We start from the raw sequence: 8,179 nt of genomic DNA on the forward strand, positions 1-8,179 counted from the left end.
GTATGTGTATAATAAAACCAGAAATGCAGAATGCCTTAAAATAAAAACATCTTTCTCTTGCTCTATCTTTACAACTACCTAGTCCCTGTTACAAAGGTAATTCCTTGCTGTTTTTTAAAAATTTTGCTTCTTGTAAAGGTGACATTCATACCTTTTTCATGGCACTAATATGACTTTTGATCTATAACATATGGGTATTACCATTTCCTGTCTGTTGGAGATAAATATTAAACTCATTTGTATGACCCTTACTTTTAATCTTCCTCTCCATTATTTGATTTTCAGTTGCTTATCATTGTTATTAAACAATTTTAAAAAAATCTTTAGTCCTCATTTCAGCAGCACGTACACTAAAATTGAAATAATACAGAGATTAGCATGACCCCTGCTCAAGGATGCCATGCACATTTGGGAAGTGTTTCATATTTATGAGGTATTATTCAGCCTTTAAAAAAAGAGTGAAATTTTTACACATGCTGAAACATGAATGAAGTTTGAAGGCATGAGGGTAAGTGAAATAAATCAGATACAGAAGAACAAATTTTATGTGATTCTACTTATACCTAAAGTAGACAAATTCATAGAGACAAAAAGTAGAATGATGTTTGCTAGGAACTGTGGAGAGAGCTGAATAAGAAGTTGTCATTTAGTGGTTATAGAGTTTTAATTTGAGAAGATAAAAGTTCTGGAGATGAATTGTAGAGATAAGTGTGCAACAATTTGAATGTACTTAATGCCACCTAATCACAAACTTAAAAATGGTCCAAATTGTACATTTTATGTTATTTATAATTTATCACTATATAGATATTATACATATAACATATAATTTAGCTCTTACCCATATCTTTTGATTTCCTCTTTGTAAAATTAACATGTTTCTCCATATTTTTTCAATTTTCACTTGTTATACTAGATCTCCATGTACATACTTTTTAATAAAGTTATGCAGAAACAGTGGTTGCAGACATTTTTGGGTGCTGTTACCAAATAATTTTTCCTTCTCTCTTCTATGCACATGCAGTGATTGAGCTTTCTGGACCTTGTGCATTTGTTGCAGGCAGGTGACCACCTTTGGCAAATGAATTGAAGAACAGGAAATTTAGTCATGATCAGATCTGGCCATTTATGTGCGAAGTTCTAATTCCTCTGCCACAGCAACTGGCAAAGTTTGAGATGGCTGCCTTTTTTTGCATGTTCTGAAATTGCCTAATGATATTTTTAGGAGTAGGAGATTTGTTTGTTTGATTTTTTTCCATCCATGATTTTTGTGTAATTGAGGTCCTCTTTAAATAGAAAAACTCATGTATTTTTTCAGATATGCAAATCGTTCCTGTATTTTATTTGCTTATTTCCTCTTTTCTATTTTCCACTTTCTTCTCTCAGAGCTCATATTTATTAGATGTTGGCTATCCCAGGTTGTTTTTCTTTTACACTTTGTATATTTTGTCATATTTTCTGCCTCATTGTCCATTTTCCTCTATGTTCATATTGAGCTCCTTCACTTTGTTTTATTGATTTTTTTTTTTTTGGTGGTATCTTTCAAATCTCTCTGAAAAGACTAATTAGATTTTCTTTTTGAGTTTCTTCTCTTTCATGAGTTATTTCTGTTTTCACAATAATTGTTTTATCTACTTATTTTCTCATTTTGATGCTGCTTTTTTATATTCCTAAGTGATTATAGGTTATTTTTAGCATATATAAAACAAGAGGTATTGGCTGACTTTTCCAGGTAGTGAACTAAATGCTCTCTACTGTTGTATAGGTAAGTTTGTTTTCCCCACGATATTTATTTTTCAATCAGGAATCTGACCTGGCCAGCTAGGCATATAAATCACTAAGATGCCAGGCTTTTAATAAGGGATTGCCAAAGCAGGAAGAAATTTATTCTGTGATGCTAGCACTCACTAGTGCTGCTAGTCCCCCCCAATCAATGCATTACATTTTTTAAACGAAGAGGTCATCATTTGTGTTATAATGATTTTTGTCATTTTGCTTGGTTTTATTTTGCTTAGAATCAATGTGAACTTTTTTGTATCCTTCTTATATCCAGGAACATGGGAGAGAGAAGAGAGGAGCAGAGAGCTGATCGGCTTCTTGTTCCAGGGACAGAATTTCAATCCACTCTCCCCTACCAATTTTGTACCCCTTTTGTAATTCCACTCTCCATGACTACCAATTTTTTTCCAAAATTCTTTGGGATTTGCTTGAAAGATTAGCTCCCTTTTTTTCCTGCCATTCCTTTCTATGTTAATTTTTGACTGTAGATTCCTCAACTTTCTTTGTTCAAATGTATAGTTCCCATTCATTTTTTAATCTCTCAATAGTGCTTCGAAACCTAATATTAGATAATGATTCCTCTCCCATTCTCTTTGCTATTCAGGTTTATGGGTTTAATTCTGTTTTTATTCTCTCACATTTTAGAGAAATAGAGGCAAATGCAGGTACTTGATCACCATATTCAACAAGAGATTATGTTATGTACTTGGAAAATTAAGAATTACATCACACTTTGTGCATCTGCAGTGGTACACACTATGTCCTCGGTGAGAGCCACAAGTGATAACTTTGAACAGGTAGAATGCAAGGAGGCATTTTTAGTGCTACCTAGACACAAAGCACATCATGATCTTTTAGTAGTTTTTAAGCTATTTGATACTAAATCAGTAGGAAAATGGGAAGCAAATGAAAGCCAGGATTTCAGTCAACAGCCCTTTCTCTTGCTTTGTCTTTTTTTTTTTTTTTTTTTTTTTTTTTTGACTGGGCCTCAGGACAAGTCGAACATGACCATCCTCAAATTCCATTATTAAATCAGCAGTTCTGCTTCTAAACATATCTAATTGCAATGACTTATTGGAATTGAAAATAAAAAAAATAATAATAGTAGTCAGTATCAGAAAAACTAAAACATTTTACTAGGTTTTCTATTTGCATTTTAGATGTTGTTTCTCAAAGAATCTCAAATTCAGGTTTTATTTTTGTAATTTCCTGCTTCTATAAATATTTCCTCAGTCGTTTTCCTCAGTTCTTACAAGAATACATATGGTGCTCCTGAAAAATATTTTCACAAGTACTTGTGGGTGATTTATTGGTGCTTAAATCCATCCTATGTTTGGTGTATAAAATCGTGTCTACTCAAAATGTTCAGTGTTGACAGAAACATGGTTTTCAGAATCTATCCAGGCCTCCCTTCTGTCCATCTGCTTTTATTAACTTCCCTTTGCTCTTGTCCTCCTTAAATTTCTGGGATTTCAGTGATGTAGTCCAGCTCCTGGTATATACCATGCATTCCCCCTCCTTCTGATATCCTATTTGGATCTTCGTCTCATTTATGTCAACAATGACTGTCTTATTCAAAGTTATATGTCCAAGCCTCTTTTGACTCCACATTCCTTAGCATTTTTTCCCAAACATTAGACTGATGGTTAGAGTCCTATAAGGATGGGAAGAAGAAGAAACAAATGACATTTCTCCAGCTGCATCTCTGTGCATCAAGCCAGAGTCAAATTTTACATTACATTGAGGGAGAAGAACTGTTGGTCAAGCTAAAGTAGTTGTAATGCAAGGTGTGTGAAGTGCTAGAGAATAGTGGAGCATGAAAACATCTGTTGGGAAAAAAATCAACTGAAAGTGGTGGAGGTGATTAAAAGAGACAGGGGCTAGAGTTCACAGCTGGGCTTTTGTATATGGAGATACTTCATAAAACAGAATATTTGAAATTGAAATTTGAGTCTCATCCCACTTATTACCCATTGAAATGAAACATGAATGATTCATGTATTTACCAAGAATGATTGGAATGCTTTGTGCTAAATATGATGGAAAATTCAATGGCAAACAAGGCACTACCTTTGAAGAAACCTGGCAAATGGCAGAGGAATGAGAGGTAAGTTTACATTTAATGGAGAAAGAGAAAAGAAGAAAGATGTGTCAATGTTTTGTAAGTAGCAGCATAAGTACTTTTGGACTAGAAGTATACACTGTGACTATGGCTGTAGATTTTAAAAAAAGAATTTTACACCCTGGCTTTTCAAACCCATGTAATCAAGGCAACCCTGAATACCTCTGGGGAGCACACAAGAGAAGAAAGATGACAAGGACAACTTTCCAATAAGCTCTATCATGGCCCATGGCAGGGGATAAGAAAGAGTTTCCATTTATTGGAAGTGTGCTGAGGGTAGCTAGTAAAGAAATTCCTGTTAATAACACTTGTTTGTTTGTCAAATAAGAACACTTACTTAATAAAAGTATTTTTAATTAGGCCATGTGGCAAGTTATCTTGCATAATTACAAGTCCGAATCCTTCCATTGATATTCTCCTAGAATAGTTTGAAGATACTGTTCTACTCCTTAAGTCCTCTTTAAAAATTAACGAGAGCTATAAATCACTTCTGATCCTTTGGCTCAGTTCTGGATGTTTCCTCAGACAACAAAGCCATTAAAAATTTCTATTCATTAATGTGTTGGGTTATACACCTACAGTGAATTTCATTTATAATAGAGTCTTCCACTTAGGCCTCTTGCCAAAGGAAAGGTCATTCTGTGAACGTCACTTATATTCATAGAGAGAACACCCCATGCTACCATTATATATGGCTGAGTTATTCTACTCAGAAGAACTGTTGTTTTCTCCTTTGTCATGCCTTCAATGTTCTAAGAATTTGGAAATGTCTTCATTTCTAGCTTCCAAGTGCACAGAGTAAGAGAAGAAAATGTCTCATACAACAATAACGTGCAACACAGGTTGCAAAGCTCACAACCCAGGCAAGGTCAACTGGGACCTACTTGGTTCCTGAATTGTGAGGTTGGGTGAATTGTGAAGGAGGGTAGGATACTTCATCTATGGCTGTCATACTGAGCACTGAACAACTTTTAAGTGTGACATTCACGAAGACTACAGTGAATGGGACTCTGCAATCCTCTGGAGGCCTTTTAGAACCTCTGTTCTTTGCCCACAATCAGCAAAAGTAGACACTGAGGTTGTTTAGAGAAAAATAGAATTCTATTGCCACATAGAACAGAAAGTTGCATTGAGTAGTCAGGCTATGCTATATTAGCAACATTAGTATGCCTATAGGAAAAATAGAAAAGAATATTTACAATTGAAATTTTGGTCTCATCTTATCCATTGAAATCAAACATAAATGATTCATTAATTTATCAAAGACATAATAGGCACACATTATGTACAATGCATTATGCTAAATGTTATGGAAAATTCAATGATGAGTAAGACAGTACCCTCAAAGGAACCAGGGATCTGACAGAAAAGAGAGTTAAATAAGCATTTGATGGAGTGATAAAAGAATGGAAGAAGGGCACTGTGATTTGAACATGGAGGTATCTAGCCTTAAAATTACAAAAAAAAAAACCCATAAGTTTTATAATATAGACCACATATGATGTATATCAGCAGGATAATTTATGATAAATATCCTCTCAGTCACAGAACACTCAGATGTATTTAAATATGTCTGCTTTTATGCCTTTAGATATGATATTGTGTGGCTGTAGACAGATAATAGAAACCAAGGTATATATTAAATAAAATATAAATGGGGAACACAATACATGGTTGAAATGTAAAGAGATTATGATGAGAAAATAAAGGATGAGTGGATGGAGACCAAGAGAAAAGAAAAAAGAGAGAGTAAGAGAAGAGGAAGGAAGGACAGAAGGAGGGAGGGAGAAAGAGAGAAAGAAAAAATGAACACCTGGGGTAGATAATAAAAGAGACCAATTTTAATCTTAGTGATATATCCATGAACATGAAAAATAATTGATGATTTACTAAATGTAATTGTATTTAATTTTTTAACATCAAATACAATGATGTTTGCTTGGACTTAAAATAATTTTAATCTCTATATTGTCAATGAAGCATTTATATTTTATATGAGATAACTTTCAGCCTAGGACTTCTTTGTGCATTTTTAATGTTATGGTGACAATTCTATCAATGTCTCCATGAAGCTAACAGTTTTCTTTCAAAATAAAAAAAAAAAATTGGAAGACAGAATCCTGATTAATTTATCTGCTGATTGTTCTTCCGATTTCCAGAAATTTGCCCTTGTTCTAATTCATAATATATAAAACCAGATATCGTTTTCTTAAACATATTCATGAAATCATTTGCATATCAGGCAAAAATAATGAAGTTTGATAAAAATGAAAGTACAAGTCATTCTTTAATTGGCATATAAACTTCCCCTCTCATTCTTCAGTCCTCTCTTAAGGAGAGCTCCAGAATTTGATTCAATCTGGAATCATGTTCCGCTACACTACCTCCCAGAGCTAGCCAATTATCTACGAAGGTTTCTTCTTGGATGCCCTCAGTTAGCTCTGTTCATTCAATGGAAAACTTGTGGTACTGAATTCATTCTAAATGACAGGCTGAAAAATCTGTACTACTTGAATGGCAACTTAAATATACAATGCAAGGTATTTGACTTAACTTAAATTAATTTAATTTAGCTGTCAAAGCCCCAACAAAGATGCTCAGTGTTTCATGTGGAGTTTATTTGATATATACAGGGGTGTGTGTGTCTGTGTGTGTGTGTGTGTGTGTGTGTGTGTGTGTAAGAGAGAGAGAGAGAGAGAGACCACACAATTTCTTATGCCTTTGTGATATTAGTTATTTTTGTTGTTCTCTTTTTCAAAAGTAAGTAAAAAAACCATGTTAATCTATATGAAGTTGTAAAATATAATAGAAACTATATTATAATTTAGATCACAAAATTTCCAAAAATGTTAAGTAGCTATCTCATGCTGTATTCAGAATTCTCTCAACTGTGCCTAGACCATCTATCTACCAAGCACAGAATCACAACAAATTGAAATAACAATTGTCTCTGGTGTGCTCTATACCATAGAGATTCAGTCAACCAACAATCAAATGTCTAATAAAATCAGCTCATTTCCAACATACCCAGGTCTGTGCCAGATATGGCAGAAGATATGAAATCATGGGACATAATTCCAACCTTTGAAAGTTTTCTGAGGTTGACAGTTACCTTCTTGGGACATTCAAGTCTTTATGAAGAAACATAACTTCAAAATGAAATTAACAGAATGAACAAGAGTGGTTAGGAGTTAAGAAAGAGAACATAACTGAAGAGACTATAAAGGACATAAGAGGTGAAACAACCAGCAGTTTAAGGTAGTTGATTTCCCTTTGGAAGGAGGCATCCTCACTGCTAAAACTGCAAAATGGATGGCAGACAGGGGGTAAGGGCTCTTATTTAGCAGGAAACAAAAATGTGGTGGTAAAGATTTGAGGAGGGATAGAAAAATGTGCAGTAAAAGGTAGAGGGTATTAAAATAGTCAAAAAAAATTTACCTCAGACTGAAACAATGCTTTTTCCTAAAATAAAATTCCAGAGAATCTCAATTAACTTTATTTCAACATGATCTCTTGGGAAGTAGGCTAAGACATAATGTTAACATTCACAAGTAATTTCTTTGATGACATTTTAGAGCAGCTTCCAGCACCCTTCCCTTCCCCTGCCCTGCCTTACCTCACAGATGGGCAGGAGGTGGCTAGAATATGGTGCCATGTTCTGCAGAGTATAGGTAACCATTGTACATAGTTTGCGAATATGTGGGGGAAGAGTGTGTCTGAAAAGCCAAACCATAAAAAAATTGTTCTTAAAATGCCAGTTTTAGAGCAATTCACCTCTTAACCAATAGGATGGATATATAGGAAACCAGAGGAAAGAAAATATATTTCAAGTAGAAGTAGCAGACAGTTAAGAGATGCCTTGTTATTTCCCAAATATGCTAGCAATGAATATTTAGAGAATACTTGGGCTGTTAATACGAATATAGCTACCAACAGCACACAGCTGGTATGGAAGTGGCACTAACATTACAACAGGATAAGTGAAGATAGGACAATAAGTTCAATAGGATTGTCTTTATCGTGAACAATTTGAGTTGGCTTCAGGAATTAAACCTGGGTTTACATATCTATTTCATCCTACAATTCCATACTAAGAAGTGAAGCATCAGCATCTTTCAAAATAGTAAAACTGAAGATTCTTCTCATGGCTTTTCATGCGTCTGTAGTACTGATGTTAGAATTTAGCTGCAGACTGGCTTATATTGTTCTTTGTCTGTTTTATACTGATGGGCCAACCATAGTCCATTCTGAGTGCGTATCTGGCAATATGTACAAATT

At 34.4% G+C, this 8,179-nt stretch overlaps 1 non-coding gene across 1 annotated transcript; it reads left to right on the forward strand.

Annotated features, from left to right (window-relative positions):
- Positions 1–326: 326 nt before the first annotated feature.
- Positions 327–430, forward strand: LOC112130048 (U6 spliceosomal RNA). Its single transcript, XR_002912360.1, has one exon. It is a non-coding gene; the product is annotated as a U6 spliceosomal RNA (small nuclear RNA).
- Positions 431–8,179: the final 7,749 nt, after the last annotated feature.

Source organism: Pongo abelii, chromosome 17 (genome assembly GCF_028885655.2).
Source record: "Pongo abelii isolate AG06213 chromosome 17, NHGRI_mPonAbe1-v2.0_pri, whole genome shotgun sequence".
NCBI classification, from domain to species: Eukaryota; Metazoa; Chordata; class Mammalia; order Primates; family Hominidae; genus Pongo; species Pongo abelii.